The sequence below is a fragment of the Alligator sinensis genome, unplaced genomic scaffold (genome assembly GCF_000455745.1).
Source record: "Alligator sinensis unplaced genomic scaffold, ASM45574v1 scaffold1542_1, whole genome shotgun sequence".
Lineage (NCBI taxonomy): Eukaryota > Metazoa > Chordata > Crocodylia > Alligatoridae > Alligator > Alligator sinensis.
This window is the reverse complement of record NW_005842452.1, coordinates 111,421-128,362: the sequence shown is the minus strand read 5'-3', so window position 1 is coordinate 128,362 and position 16,942 is coordinate 111,421.

Below are 16,942 nucleotides of genomic sequence, written 5' to 3'. Positions count from 1 at the left end.
GCCATTCTTGCTGAGAAGTTTCTACTTTGAATTGTGGTGCAGTGAGAAGATAGTGCTTCTGGATTTGGTTTCTTCTGGGGGGAAAGGGCATGGCCACGACAGGAGGGGTCGTGGTATGATTCTCCACGCAAGTGAACATGGCTCCCAGACTGGAGCTGAGCAAATGCTGCAATCTATATTCACTCTGAAGAAAAGCATATTTCAGCACAAGTCATTCCCCACAAAACCACATCCCGGTTCTCCTTCAAACCTCTCCTGAAAAATGCCATGATGCAAAACCTCCACCGCTGTACGGTGAAGACCAGTGCCCATCGCTCTGACCAATATCATCTCATCGCTCCCCCATGCTTCCACATTTGTCTGTATCCAGCTGTTGGGTGGGAGCTCTATATGGCAAGCACCGTGCCCAATATAGTGGGGTGCTGGTCTATAATAGGGCTGCTAGATACTATGAATAATAATAATAGTAGTAGCTATAGCAGTAGGAGAAGCAATTAGTAAAGGCAAAGCAGGTGTGTGTTTGTCTGGTCCCAGCATGATTCCAGTTTAAATTCGTGAGGCTACAGGTGTCTTATTGAATGAGATCCACCCTGGTATCTGCCCCCCTTTCTCAGCTTCCACCCACAAGACTAGAGCCCAGATTCGCGTCGAATCTGGGCCTATGCCAGGAAACAAACATTAGAGCCCAAATCCTCTAAGGCTTTTAGCTATGACTTAGGTGCCTGACTCCCACCAAAATCAAAGTAGGCTCTTTCATCACCAACGCCGCCCTTATTTGAATTTGCCTTGCCCCAAGCCTGAGATATGCTCACTTGCTCTGGCAGGGTCACTCTGACCTGCTCTGGCAGGGTCACTCTGACCTGCTCCAGGGTTTGTCTCTGCCTCACCTCAGCCTGGTCCCAGCAACGAAGGGCAGACGATGCCTGAATGAGCATGCTGAGATTTCTCCAGGTCTGGTGCATAACTAGGGAGCCCTAATCTCAGAAAGTGGAGGGCAGCACGTGCACATCTTCTGAGGAGGAGAATTAAGGATGGGAGCAAGGCAAGGAGATGAGTAATGTGGCCAGAGGGTGGACGTGAATCAGCATTCAACCCCAGACCAAACGTCTCCTGCAAAATGGCTGCTGGCAAGGGGAGGACGAGCAGCTTTCAGCATGGAAGGTTTTTGTCAGCATCAGAACAAGATGCTGAGGCCTGGTTTGCTCTTTACATTCAACCAGGACAAACCCACCCCAGGCTAGATGCATTCCCATGAATGACTGGTGCCTCCCAAGACTGGGGCGGGGGCACAATTTGTGGGTGGCAGCATCGGTGGCATCAGCAGTGGGGTGGTGAGTGGTGACCGCCTGCAGAAACTGAAGGCGGCAGCAGGGGTGGGTGGTGGTGGTTGTGGGGGTTTGCAAGCGGCGATCAGCAAACACCTGCTGAGGCCATCGTCGGTGAGCGGTGACCACCTGTAGAAGCTGGCAGCAGCAGCCAATCTCAGGCGGGGCATGTGCCCCCCCCATGCCCTCCCTATGAGTTGCCTGTGCTCATTCCCATCCTGGGAAGGAATGTTTCCTACCAGACAGGGATGTATTCGGTAGCCGTGTTGGTCCGAGACAAAAAGAAATGAAAAGCTCTAGAACTCTTGGTTCAGAGATGATGCCCTTTATTAGACCAACTGAGAAACTGCAAAAAAAATCTTTTTCTGCAAGCTTTTGGGCACACACGCCCTTCCTCAGGCTTAGACCAACATGGCTATCAAATACATCTCTGAAACATGGAAGATGCAGAATTTTAGCTGATTTTGGATTTAAACTTCATTGCTGAACAACCAGAAAGATTTCTACACCTCCTTGCCTGTCAGCCATCTGACACCACCAGGAAAGGAATCCGGCCTTATCTGCACATTAAAGAGCCACTCACAAAGACCCTCTCATGGACCCAGAGGAACAGACTTCCACCTTTAGCTTCCTCTGTGCAAAAATGAAGTTTATTTTCTACCTATGGGGACTTTTTACTATCTTTAATTTTCCCTGAGCCTGTAGGGTGGGCACAGGCGGAGAGGGAGGCACATGCCCCCCCTGACTGAGCGGTCTGGCTGGTAGTGGGGCACGGAGAGCGCTAGCGCCCACCCTGAAATTGGCTCCTGGCACTTCCGCTGCTGCCATGCTGCCAGAAGTGCTCCTCCGCCGCCATGCTGCTGGCGCACTCACTGGCTGGCCACTGGGGGGGACCTCCCCCTCCCTGGTCATGGCTCCCTCGTGCCCCCCCAGACTCGGGAGGCACCAGTCACCCATGCCTGAGCCTGAGAAAGGGTGCGTGTGCCCAAAAGCTAGCAGAAAAAGGTAATATTTTGTGATTTCTTAGTTGGTCTAGTGAAAGGTATCATCTCTGCACCAAGAGTTCTAGAGTTTTGCATTCCTAGCAGGCCAAGTATTGGATCGGGGATTGAGAGACCTGAATTATTTTCCCAGCTCTGCCCTTGACCTTGATCAAACCTGTGCCTCAGTTTCCCCATCCATAGCATGAGCCTGAGGACCCTGTGTTGTTTGTCCGGGCACTTTGCAATATGGAATCTACCGAGGGGGAAAAATATACTGTATAAAGGATCACTGTTATCATTTTAGCAGTGCACAACACCTTCATATCGTGATACATGAGGCTGCACTGGTAAAATGAGATTTGTAAAAAAGCACGCCTCAGATCATTCTCTCTGGACAAAGTATTTGTATCAAGCTGGCCTTGGACATGCTGAAACCAGGAGCTCGAAGGCCAAAGGGCATCTGGAGGGTGTGAAAACAGTAATGACAAAACTCACCGCAAAATCCGACCTCGAGTTATTGACCCAACCCTTGCACTCTGCCTGAGCAGGGCAAACTATTTCAGCCTTCTACCTGCCTTTATTAGCACCATCAGTGCAAGGAGAAGGGTAAATGTTACAAGCCCATCTTCGATGGGAGCTGTGGAGGAGTGGTTAAGACATCTCGCAACAACTTGAGCCTGAGTTGAAGGCCGCTCCCGGTTGACCCACTCAGTCATAAAGGAGACCCAGTCATTTGAGCTCTCCTATGGGCTATGAACCACAGAAACTGGTGAGCTCTCCTATGGGCTTCAAGCTTTAGAAAGACCTTTAGCTTTTCATGACCAGATGCTGTAGTGATGGGTAACATGAAGGCAGAACGCTGGCCTACATCTTTCGAAGCTCATCAGCATATAGTTCGTGTTCGACTGCTCGAGTTAAGTGGCTTGTTGGCAGCCAACCACACAAAATCAGGCATGCGTAGCTCTGCTTTGGTCTCCCTCCGCAATGGCTATTTGCTGTCTTCAATGAGCAAATTTTATACCTTGTGGCATGTTCCTGAAGTCTTGCTGGCACGTTGTGATTGGCCATCCAGGATCAAGGGGTGTTGTTTCTGATTCCTGATAGGACAGAATGGGAGAAGCTGCTTTGTTCTTGATGAATTCTTCAGCTAATTTATCATGCAAGTAGTGGAAAGCTACAAGAGCCAAGGAGAACCATGCAGTATGGATGGCAGGGCCAGGAGATGGGAGGCGGGAGTAGGTTTTAGGACAGGGGGGGAAATTATTTCAGGTGGAGGGCTGCTTACTGAGTTTTGGCGAGCCATTGAGGGCCGCATAACTGGCGGCCAAAGGCCGGTGGAATCAGAAAAAAAATAAATACCTTAAACTTTGATCATTTGAGTTATAAGATGACATAACCGCTTTGTGGAGAATTGCTGGCTCTGTATAGTAGAACAGATAAGGGAAAGTGTTTGTTCTTTGTAACTCCTCTGCAACTGCTTCGCTCACCGCGGCCTTGAAGATAGCAAAAAGTATGTACAACATTGATTTCCAGGTGCAAGAAGGAGGTTTGTGAACTAACCTCGCCTCCCCCATTAGTTCCCATCCTGATTACAGCAAAGAAGTAATGAAGTAATGTTATAGCCGCTTTTCATACTAATTTCACTATATGATCACGTGAGTTGTAAGCGACTGTTAAAAAGTATATAAGCCTCCTGATTTTGCTCTTGGGGGGGGACCCCTTCCAAGTGCTTGGGAAATCCATGTCACTTTGGAATCCCCCCTACAGCGGTAGTTTCTTTTGAATAAAAGCTTCTGCTGACCTGACCCAAAAGTATGCTGCGTGTGTTTCCACGACAGGCAGATAAATATTAATTTTCTAAATTTTTTAGAGGCCCCGTGAGCCGGATAGAATGACGCGGTGGGCCGCATCTGGCCTGCGGGGTGCATTTTGCCCACCCCTGTTTTAGGAGGTCTATGGTCTCCTGGTGCTCTGGGTTGCGCTCCTTTGGATAACATCACTCACATCAGGGTCATTTCCCTGTCCCATGCCTCAGTTTCCCAACCGATAACTTGGGGGCAATGATGCTGATCCAAGCCCTTGAACAACAAGGCCATTTCAGGTCCTCCACAAACAGGAGGGATAAAAATCCAGGGAGATTGGAGAGGAAGCGTCCATGACACAATCAATCTGTAAGGCATGTTTTGTGCTATAAAATATGGCAGTCTTCCACTCCTCCGCCCCCCCCCTCCACCCTCTGTGCAGTGTGCATTTCCCCAAACCTCAGCTTTTCTATTTTCCTTTTCAAAAAACCATTAGGCTTATACAACCACATGAAGGGGCACCAGAGAAACAAGAAAGGACATGAATCCGTCCTTGCGTCATCCCCAGCTCCAGAGGAATCTAGACAAGGTTCCTTTGTAGCTAACAAGCCTGAGACACCTTAGCTAGTGAGCTCCACATTTTTCCTCCCAATATATTTCTCTTGACAGTTTGTACAGATAGTTAAGGCACCATGTAATTACCATCACAGCTAAAAGGCAAGGAATGATTTATTCCTGACAAGCATCACCTTTGTGAGACGCCACCATTAACACGCGGAGGGGGTTTTGTTGGGTTTTTTTGACGGAGAGGAGGGACAAGAGCAATTATGTTTCTGCCCTATTAGATTTTCTCTCTTGCCCCTGAGGTGTGAAGCTCAGAGATGGCAAGGGAGATATTTATCTAGGCCCCATCTCCACCACCACCATGCCTGGAAGGGATCTGCTTTTTATTTTTTCGCTCTCATCGTCCTCTAAGCTGGGGTTGTCTACCATGTGAACAAAGTGTACACTTATTTCAGGGCAATTGGAGTGCCCGACTCCACACCCTGAAAGAGCTGATTATAGCTTGCAGAGCCTGGGCGAAGCACCAGCTTCAGCAAACAGATGTGCCAAAGAGGCTTGTTGAAAATGCACATTCGGCTCTCCAGATTGTTTCATTTGGTTGGTTTTTTTCTTCTTCCCTTTCCCTTCCTCCCAGAAGCAGCTTTAATAATTGCTTTCACATGGCTCTCAGCAAGGGAGGGGCCGAGGTGAAATGCACTGCATTGCAGCCATTTGCACGTAATTTTGTCTGCGGGGAATGGGCACCTCTTTAGCCACACTCGTTACTCTTTTGCAGGAGAATCCTTCTGAGTAGAGCAAAAGTCTTGCCTACCCAAGCAATGCAGACACCTGGTTTCCACTCGGCTTTACACCTGCACTTCTGGGGACAATCCTCCGTATCGATAAGTGAAGCAAACCAGGGCTGCAAGAGTTGCTGGGTGATAATCCAACAGCTCAAGTGTAGCTGCTTTTTGAGGCGGGAGGGGAGTGGGGTTCAAACATATGGCCCGTGGCCTGGATTCAGGCTAAGGAACCATTTCACTCAGGCCATGGGGCTCCAAGTGGGGCTGGGAATTTGGAGGGGCATGGCCTGCTCTTCTGCTCTACGTACAGTATTTCGATAGCCCCATCACACCAATATTGCAGCACTGCATAGTATTAAACTGAGATTAACACTAAACTACAATGATTCTTAGGGTCAATCTGATGTCGCTCTCAACCCTAAAATGCCATACCACATTTGCTTACATACAACCACCAAATAAAACGTACACCTAGGGTTGCCAACTCAGCTTGAATCTATTCTGGGAGGCTTCATCACATGACGCAATGACATTAATGACGGATCTACTGTACTCTAAAACTCATTCACTACGGTGCATAGACTTTACATCAGGAAGGCCAATGCACGTTACTATTACATTTTAATAACCCATTATATCTAATTCCTGGCGACGCCAGGGCAATGCTGGAGGGTTGGCAAACCCTGCATACACCTTGGGTTCTTCCAAAATCATGGCTGGCTGCAACATAGAGCAAGTCCTCCTGGAAAAATAGCGTGGCCAGGAAGCGTGGCATCAGGAATTTTCTGGAGTGGCAGACTATCTCTTGCAATGCCATACTTCTTCCGGGATATTCTATGATCCTAGGAGGACTACTCTGCCCATACCCTTGCAAAGGGCAATAGCGAGACGTATTTATTTGCTGTAAATAAATACGGTGCTATTTCCCCATCATCAGCCTCATCAAGATACTGCCAACAGTTCAGTTGCTGTTTCGGGCACAAGCGGCAGTGCTCAGCCAATACCCGTGGCTGTGAGAGGATTCATGCAAAACTCTGCCCTTTCTGCTTGCTGAACAGACACAACCGATAGCTGTCCCGGCAGCTACATGGTTTGCAGTGCCTCTAGGAGTGCTTTTTTCCAGCAAATTAAACAGCTTCCTGCTTAAAACTTGCACCCCAATTTGGGGTGGGGAATGCATGTTGTATGTGCAAAAATATGGTATATTGATTCCCCTGGTGGGAAACTGAGATTAACACTAAACTACAATGATTCTTAGGGTCAATCTGATGTCACTCTCAACCCTAAGATGCCATCTCTGTGTCTACAGCATCTTTGCAGCCCATTCCAAAGCTGTCCACATGGGGCCTATTGACTTTCCCACCATTGTTAACCACAAGCATTTAAAAAAACCACGAGTCACTTGCCCGAATCACACGAAGGCATTAAAGATACGTAGATTTAAAAAAGCCCCATGTTTTTCCCTTGTTGCGTTCTGGTTTCTTAGGACTGCTTTCACTTTTGCCAGGATGGAAAGTCTAGGAGGAGCTTTAATTTAGCTATGTCTTTGGAGAGCTGCACAGGCAAGTCTTTCCTAGTACAGATAAGCTTGAATCTTGAGCACACACATCAGTTTGATGCTTTTTTTTTTGGCTGCCACAAGGTCTAGAAACTTATATTTGGCATAGAGCAAAAGCAAAGGGTCTCGTTGTAAAACCAGGCACTTGAGACCATATGAGAAGCACAAGACATGCAATGAAATCCAGAGAGCTGGCAAAGTGGTTGGGCACCTCCTTGTCTTTGGCGAAGTCCCCAGAAGCCATACACCTCGGTGAGGGGCTTGATTACAAGCTGCCGGCTTTGACGATGCCGTCAGTCCTTTGAGATGCAAAAATCCCCTCTAGAATTGTAAATTGCTATGATTAAAGGGACAACATAATTTAAAAAACAAGCTGTACTGGAAAGCTTAGCGTGGAGCAACTCAGCCTGTACTAGCTGCAGGAGGCAAGAACATTGCTGGCTCGGGAACGCAGCGGCTGGAATGGATCCACTCAACTGAGTCTTGGCTTTGCTCTAAAGGGAATTGTACTGTTTGGGGGGCATTAAGCAACAATGGGCACATCTACATGTCTCCATACGGTGATGTTGCTATGGCGCCATGCTTTACTACTTACTTTTGGAAGTACTAAAGCACGGTGCAGTAACCATCTGTACTGCGCTGTGCGCTGTTAGATTTCGCCGCTATGTCACCGTAGCCGCATGCTATACCAGGTTCCCTCTACTGCTGTGATTGCATGTGTCTCCTGCCTCAATTTCTCCTTGTGTTGCATAAAGACCCCCGAGCCCCACGGAGGACTGGTGCCTGCAGTTATCACCAAACTTCTCATGCTTACAAGCTACCTCCGGCCTTAAGGCTTAAAAATGAGGCAGCGGATTTATAGCCATGATGGTCCAAGGAATATACAGGAATAATGGCTTGTGTCGTCTGGGTTTATTCGTGGTCATCCCGTTGCTGTTGCCTTCAACAGGTGTCAGCGCTGAAGTCTCAGGAACTGCAGTGTTGACAAGTCGCAGCCACGAGATGTCAACATGCATCTTCTTTTAAAGAATGACCAGTTCGGTGACAAAGATTCGGTCAGGTTTATTGTCTAGAAGCTCAGCTCTAGCACGTTTTGGCTTAGCAAGCACATCAGGACACAGCACCACGCAGGCTTCCCCAGGACACTACAAAATTCCCTTGCTTTCCAATTTTCTTTTCATACAACGATCAAAACAAATGATGTATTGATTTCCATCTGTATCCTGAACATCTCAAGCTGTCCGGTATCGTGGGCTTGTTTCACATTCTGACTTGGGTGCCCCCTTTCCAGCCTTATCATCCTGCTAGTGGACTATCCTACCTTATACCATCATATCCCCCTCCAGGAATGCACAACTGGCTCACATGCCAAGTTTTGTCTGTGTGAGGAGTTCATTCATCAGTCAGGTTTGCTGGTGAGGCCTGCTCATGTCCGTGCTGTAGCAAGAGTTGTTGGTTGTAGCCGTGTTGGTCTAAGGACACAGGCAGACAAAGTTCTTTGGGTAGACGTGACATCTTTTATTGGACCACCTAAATAATTGGAAAAAATGTTCTTTGCAAGTTTCCAGATAGCCCTATGCCTGAAGAAGGGCATTTGTGTCCAAAACCTTGCAAAGAACAATTTTCCCAATGATTTAGTTGGCCTAATAAAAGATATCACAACTACCCAAAGAACCTTGAGTGCTGTAGCAAAGCCTTTGTGCGAGCAGCATATATCGATCAATGCTCCAGTGAGGCCTACAGCTTGTTTTTGAACCAGTATCTGTCCAGGAACACAGGATTGGAAGGGTTCCCATGGGACATCGAGTCCAGTCCCCTTCCCTCATGGGATATTGATAACTTAAGCAATCCTATATCTATCCATCCATCTCCATACAGCCCTCACCCCATATCCCCAACTCTCTAGCTGCCTAAGGGCCTGGCTGTTTCACTTAGCTGATCAGGTAATGCAAGATCTCCTCCCAACCTCCTACTCAGTCTTGGGGCCTGGGCTGGCATGGAGCAAAGTCTCTGCAGAAATCCACTTACTGACTTTGCCTCTTAGAAGATGCCGCTTTCCAGCTGCCTCGGCAGCAGCAGCTCCACCTACCCCACCCCTCTGCACCCTCTCCTGGCCCACTTCCACTTGCAGGGACTGGCTCCTACTGCTTTCCCTGCAGCAACGGAGAGAGCCAGAGAGCTAATGAGAACTGAGTCACAGTCCCTGCCCTCCTTGGCTCAGGGGAAGCTGCCTTGATTTAGAAGAGCCCAGTGGAGATGACTGGCTCTGTTTGCTTCTCCGCGTTACCACTGCAACAGAGAATTAGGCCAGTATAACAGCACGACTGTGAACTGGATCTCTCTCGTGCACACACTCCTCTGTCATGCTGACAGCTATCTAAAACCACCAGTGGAATCAAATCGGTATATGGCAGGGGTCGCAAAGATACCACCCACAGACGGGATCCAGCCTGCAGAGACATTTCACCTGGCCCATGAGGCTGGGAGAGGGGCCAGAAATTTTGGGGGTAGAGCCTGCTGTTGAAAGCCCTGAGCCCCAGTGTGTATGTATGTCAAATGGTGGTAGGGACAAGTGACAGCTGTGTTAACCCCCATGCCGCTGCTACCACCCACCCAGCCACCGCTGGTCCAGAGCTGGCCTAAGATGCTCCTTGCAGTCCAGACCCAGAGGGTCAGGTGAGTTTGACACCTCTGGTATATAGGGGCTAAAGCTAAAGCAGAAGGTGGATGAGAGCAGCCATTTAGGAAGCATGGCTGGACCTGGATCTCTCCTTAAGTGTGCAGAAGGGACATCGCTGGAAATAATCGTGTTATATAGCATCGCTGTCATGCCTCAGGTCTTCACCTGTGCATAGCCCAGAAGTTTGGTTTCATAAAAGGTTTCAAAGTTGCAGCCGGGTCTATTCCACGTTGGAGTCTGACCCAAGGCTGTTCAATTCTCTGCATGGGGGAGTCCAAAACCAGTGCTGCTCTCAGTCAATTAAGAAGTTCTGTTTGGGGCCAGCTGGAGATGTTTTGATTGGTCTGTTTAAATTTATTGTCAAATCATAGACAAGCTGGGCCCAGAGGGACCTGGGGGATCATAGGAAAGTACGGCTAGAAGGGACATAACAAGTCCAATCCCTTGCTCAAGGCAAGATCATCCCTGACTAAGCTATCCCGGGCAACTGTCCAGCTAACCTACCCTTGAAAATTTCCAGGGATGGGGATCCTACAACTTCTCTGTAGCTGGGGTCACATCTAGTCCAACCCCCTGCTCAAGGCAAGCCCATCCCTAACTAAGTCACCCCAGCCAAGGGTTTGTCTGACACTTGTACTATATTATCATGCATAACACAGAATAAAACGATTTGGCATAACCCTTTCAAAGTGAAGAGCTGAAACTTTTTGTTCAGAAACAGGTTTGCATATTGTCAGGATTTCCCCCCTCCAGTTTTCTTCTGAAATGAAGTTCTGGCAAAACTGAGCTGATTTTATCAAGGGGCTCCGGGTCTGTGAAAAGGTGTATTCATGTGATTTGCAACCTGTTTAGACTCAAGGCCTCCCTTGGAAAATGCCGGTTCTTAGCTTTTACGTGTTTCTTGACGTCTACTACAGCAGTTCTTCTGTTGCAAAGAGCTCAGAAAGCCCACAGCAGGTTTAGACACTCTGGATTCCTAATTGAAATTTCAGGGTTTATCTTGGGAATCACATGCAGATGCTTGCACAATGATACCAATACTATGTGGCACCCTTAAAAGGATCTTGTGGCACCCCAGATGAGGATCACGGGTATATTCTAGTGGAATAAGGTTTTCTCCAGGTTGCTCACTGTGACTTCGTGGATTTATCATATAAGCTTGAATGCACTCATGCTAGCTTATGATGATGAGAATTATTTGCGCATATACAACGTCTGGGCGATGTTTGCATGAAGGCTTCCTGTATAGCTGTGATGGATCTATAGGCTCTACACAGATTTCTTTCATCTGCAATCTAGCCGGACTGTGTAGGGCTAAAGAAGTGAAGGAGAATCCATAAGCAATTGAAGCTATGGGGAGGTGGGGGTGCACCCCAATGAGAAAAAGAAGTCCAGGTGGCTGAGTTAGCGTGGTGACCTTGGGTTTCTTAACAGGCTGATGTGTGTGTGTGTGTGTGTGTGTGTGTGTGCATGCCAATGCCCTCCTCTTGATGGATTTAGACCTACTCAGTACCAGCTATAGAAAATAAAAATTATCTTTAATCATCAAGGGGAAAGAGGCCTTAATTTTAACCTGTCTTGGTCCCATGATATTCCAAATAGCTGTAGCATGTATGTGCTGTGGTAGGTGTGCAGGGGTAGATCAAGGGGGTGCAGCAAAGTGATCACATCCCCCTTTGATTCATAGTCCCTCCAAAGTTTAAAGCAACCTGCCTTGGCATTTCTATTCAGGCAGCAGTGAAGGGATCACTTGACTTCGTGGCTCATTATAATTTACCTGATTCCTGCTACATCTTCATTCCATGGGTGTTAACGACCCTCGCACCTTTTATAATGGTCTTAATGTTCTGCTGATCAGACTATTCTTTCTTCTGCAAGGTTGCTGTCTGTAGCTGCTCCTGGTAATATAGCTCCTATTTCACAGCCCCGCAGGCTGGCTTTAAGTCTAACTCAAAACATTTATGTAGGTGTGGAAATGTTACATTAATTCAGGCATGGAAATAAATTTCAGTGAAGCATTGAATGCGCTGTGAAGATGCTCCAGAAGGCTTAATTTTGCTTTATGAATCTGAAATGTCATTGTAATGAATACAGGACTAAAGGCACAACATTTAATTAAAGAATACATGTAATTGTAATAAGCACATTTAATTTGAATTAATTGATGTACTTAATCTAATTATTTGATCATTAATTGGTTTAATTAATGTTGATTAAATTTTGTTGTAAAGCATAAATGTAATTGTAATGAATGCAGGACTAAAGGAACAACATTCCCGCAGGACTAAAGGAACAACATTTTGTGGGTGTTTTTGCCTTTTTTGTGGTGGGTTTTTTTTTTAATATGTAATGTATGATATAGCAAATGAATGCACATTTCAGTAAAGTTATATTTGTTTTTGCTTCCATCTTAAACTGGATAACATAGCCCTGGACTCCCTAGCATGTTAGTAAAGCTTCTAGTTTCTTTTGACTGGGAGAAAAATGTGTGTAGTATTATATGTGCTGATATGTCACAGCAGTTGCACCCTGCGTTTCAAAATCCCAGATCTGCCTGTGTAGGTGTGCTTGTCTGTCTTGCTCTACAAAGTCTCATGTGGCTGGTCTTTGGGCAGCACATAGCAGGGTATGGGCCATTCATGGCATCAGGGAAGTTAAATGTTAGGTTCAGCTCTCTTTTTGCCTGGATCAGCACTTTTTAAAGTGAACTTCAGTTGTCAGCACCCTGTCTGCATGCTGGGCTGAATCAGGCCCTGACCCATGGGGAGGTTACAGCTGCTCTGGTCTGAACTCCTCCAGTCTGAAGAGGCTGAAGGTTGTGTCATACCATGTGTGTCACCGGAGAGGCAGTGGCCTCCTCTCCACAGTAACAGCTCAGCTTCCAGCTGTTGTGCAAAGCCAGCATGAAGATCTGAGAGCTGTGTGCTTTAAAGGAGGTCGGTAGCTACATCCACATTCTACAGATGAGGAAACTGAGGCACAGAGCAGGGAACAACACTTGCAGGTCAGAAACAGGGCTGGAAATAAAATCCAAGTCCCTCAAGTCCTCCTTCAGCTGTCCATCCACCAGGCCACACTAAAGCAATCACCCTCCCTGCCATCTTTCTACATAGTGTGCTGGCTAAGAAATATAAAATTGATGGATTGGTGGATTTGATTCTACACCCTTGGAACCAGCTGCTAATTAGACCAAGGTTTTCTTGGGTTGATTTACAAACGTGTTTAGCTTTATTATGCAATCAAAATATAAACACAGTATGCGCAATAATAGCATGGTATAATGGAAACAGCACGGTGTACATGGAAAATTGGCTCTGTACATCCCTCAGAAAGCAGCATTCCCAGTAACTCTAAAATATGAGGAGGGGGAGACTGTTCTAAGATCACTGACACCTGGAGCTGAACTTGAGCTGCACAAACAGTTGTGGACCTGATATACCAAGCAGTGCACGGATCAGATAATAAGAAACGATTGCCACAAACACATTCATCAGCAATTGGGTGATCTGAGATGCCTTTGTTTTTTGGCTAATCATTGAGACACCTTGTAGAGGTCTGACTGTGAAAAAAACAATGAGCATCCACCCTCTGAAAATCAGGTCTTTCGTGGTATCTCCATCTGGAGATCTAATCATCAGGCATTGGGGGACAATTCTTGGCCTGGGGCTTGATTGTGTGAGGGGCTGTAAAGATGGGTGGCAAATAAGATTAATATTGTTTATCTGCTCAACTTTATGTGTATCGTAAAGGTGTGACCTTGCCTGTCTCCAGATGGAAGTACAATGCCAGTGATCAAATCAGGTCCAAAGATGGGATTGGACTTTCTTTAAGGTCTATGGCTGAAGGCAGGACAGGAAAGGAACCCCGATCTCCTTGCTATTCCATGCAAGCAGCACCCTCGCAATGAGGCCCCACTGCCGCTGAGCTAAAATGCTACTGTTGACCTGAAAACTGTGCAGCTGCAAGTCCAGACAGCACCGAGAGCCATGAAGTACCTGTGTTAAGTTTACCCTCTCCCAGAGCTCTCTCACAAACCGTCCCGGCAATGCAGCCAAGGGGAAGGACTCTGAGTGGTGAAACCACATGTTTATGGCCTGCCCCTGAGCTCTCTGGAATGCTGGCTGTGGTTGGATCCTCTCTCCATCCAAGGGAGCAGAAAGCAGCCAGCTCCCAGAAGGGCCTTGCCAGGGATTTCTGAGACACGTTTTTGGCAGGGTCTGAGAGTGAAGACTGGTCTCCTGTCACCACAAAGCTGCTTGTCTGCTTGCCCACATGTTATTTACTGCACTCGCCCTCCCCAGCATCGGAGCTGGGCAGATGCTGCATATTGTGGGTGGGACCACACCACATGAAATGCTAGACCTGAGGACCACAGCTGCGCTGAATCATTGAACTTCCTGCCATCTGGTTCTATCCCCCCTGTAATGACTACAGTAGGCAACCACAGGCCAAAGCATCCACCCAGGCTTTGAATCTCTTGAGGGACTGGATGCTTTGTGGTCTGTTGGTCTCCCTCAAAAGGAAATCCTTGGTTTGGCTGTTGTGGAGGTTTGGGGCTGAGCCTGGAAGAAGAGGACAATGTATGGGATCAAAGAACTACTAGGTTCTCCCCCTACCTTCCTCCAGGCACATTGGACAAACCAGGTGAGAAGTCCTCTTGTATAACTTGTAATGATCATAGTCATTGTAATGAATTTTCACTTGGATAGAGGCCATCTCACACCTCGACATGCACCACACAGGGAAAATTGGGAGTATGCAACTGCCACCTCAGATCCCTCTGAGATGCCAACCCCAGATTGGGAAGAAATTTTAGGGCCAGGAGGTCATGGCCTTTGAGGAACTTGGAAGCAGAGTGAAATATCCTTGTTCTTTTGGTGCTACAAGTCTGGGGCATCTTCTCAGCCTCCTCAAGCCTTGAGACTCACCAAAGGCTTTGACTCGCTTTCTCACATGCAAACTTCAGGCTGCCCATCCTGAAGGCAACACCCAGGCTCTCTGCTTCTCTCTCAAGTCACCAGCAGTGGCTTTGCTCCAACCAGTCTCAATGGTGTATTTTACATGTCATTTCCTCCTTAAATCCTCCTGCTGCTTAGCCTTGCTCCCTTCCTTTGTCCTTCAGTGTTGCTTTGATTGGATGGATGGACGGACGGACGGACGGACGGACTGGTCAATTGATTTATCTAACAATAATTTCTGTCTTATTTTTAATCACCTTTTTGGTTTTCTAGTCACTTTAACCTCCAACTGGGCTAGACAGGAGTCAGTCAACATTTGGCTGAAACAAAACAATGTTGGCTACACTGATATTTGTGCATCTACCTGTTAAAACCTTGTCAGAACAAAGAGCACCCCTCCATGTAAAGCTAAGGGGAAGAAGGAAACTCTTTGCCTCCCAGTAACAGACCAGAAAAAACATCAGTTTTTTGGGGAAAAGAAAAGATATATTATTTGGATAGATGCAAAGAGAAGTGTATTGATTAGAGAGACAGAGGGTAGATAGATAGATAGATAGGAGGGTTGGATGGAAATGGCTGGCTGGATGAATGCACAGGATAGGGGATAGATAGTGGGTAGCTAGTGGCCACATTTACAGATGGGAAGTTTTACAACCCCCTCCTCCCCCACCAGAAAAGCCTAAATGAATTAGAAGGCAAAGTCGCAGTTCCCCAGGTGATTTAGGTACTTTGTGATCTGAGTCTCCGTGAAAATAAGTTCGGTTCAGCTCAGTTCCTAGATCACTTGATACATTTCTTATTGAAAATTGTGCCCGGTGGAGAGAAGGGCTGTTTGCCGGGACAGTGCGAGCTCGAGCAAACACCAGGACACACCTGGTTATGATCAAGGGCAAAGAAGGGGCCAGGACCTGAACCGGCTTTCGGTGACCGCTTTGCCGGGGCTTGGATTGAACCGGCACCAGCTGAGGATGGCATTGGGTATTTCCCTTCCAAATAGTCCAGCCAGGTACTTCTGTCCCAGAGCAGATGCTTTTCACAGAAAAAAAAAAGGGTTGCAATTCACTGAGAGCAAAAGACTTTTTCTTTCTTAAGTCCTTTTTCTTGTATGTATGTAGTTAGCTAGTTAGTCGGGGTGGGCGGGGGGGAAGGGAGCGGGGATGTGATCCGTATTTTCAAACGGCGCATGAAAAGTTTAACGTTTTCAGATGAAAAGAAATGAACGGGTCCAATAAAGTTATGATCCCATAAATGCCACAGTAAGACGTGACATTTCCTGTTTAGATGAAGATAAAAGATGTTTTCTCGGTGGGGCAGAGAATGCACCGGTAGAACAAAGCGGAGCCTCAGATCCAGAAAAACCAGAAAGGGAAAAACCTTGCCTGGTATTGCTTGAGGATCGTTTTTTCCCCTGGAGCAACTACCGAGGGAAGAAAGTGATTAAGCTTTCCAGGAGCTATGAAGGCTGGGTAACGAAATCGCTTGTTTGATTTCTCCTCGCCACAAACGTGCGACAGGGAAGTGTCCCCAGTGCTCCAGGGACATGACGTTTTCCCGAAATGTGACATCAGAACGAAAGGTTAAGGCGCCTAAAACATTTACCACAAAAAAAAAAAGTTTAAAAAAATTGGAACTTCCAGCAAAGAGGAGGAGAAATGCAAACTTTCTTTTTTACGGAACAGTTGAGCTGCATTGAGCTGAGCTGGGCTGAGTTTCGTTGAGCTGAGTTGAGTTGAGCTGAGTTGAGTTTCATTGTGTTGTGTTGCGTTGCGTTGAGCTGAGCTGAGCTGAGTTTCGTTGAGCTGAGTTGCGTTGAGCTGAGCTGAGCTGAGCTGAGCTGAGTTTCGTTGAGCTGAGTTGAGTTGAGTTTCGTTGAGCTGAGCTGAGTTGAGTTGAGCTGAGTTGAGTTGAGTTGAGCTGAGCTGAGCTGAGCTGAGTTTCGTTGAGCTGAGTTGAGTTGAGTTTCGTTGAGCTGAGCTGAGTTGAGTTGAGTTGAGCTGAGCTGAGCTGAGCTGAGTTTCGTTGAGCTGAGTTGAGTTTCATTGCGTTGTGGTGCGTTAAGATGAGCTGAGTTTCGTTGAGCTGAGTTGAGTAGAGGTGAGTTGAGTTTCATTGTATTGTGTTGCGGTGAGCTGAGCTGAGTTGAGTTTCATTGCGTTGTGTTGTGTTGCGTTAAGATGAGCTGAGCTGAGTTTCGTTGAGCTGAGCTGAGTTGAGTTGAGTTTCACTGCGTTGTGTTGTGTTGCGTTAAGATGAGCTGAGCTGAGTTGAGTAGAGCTGAGTTTCATTGTAT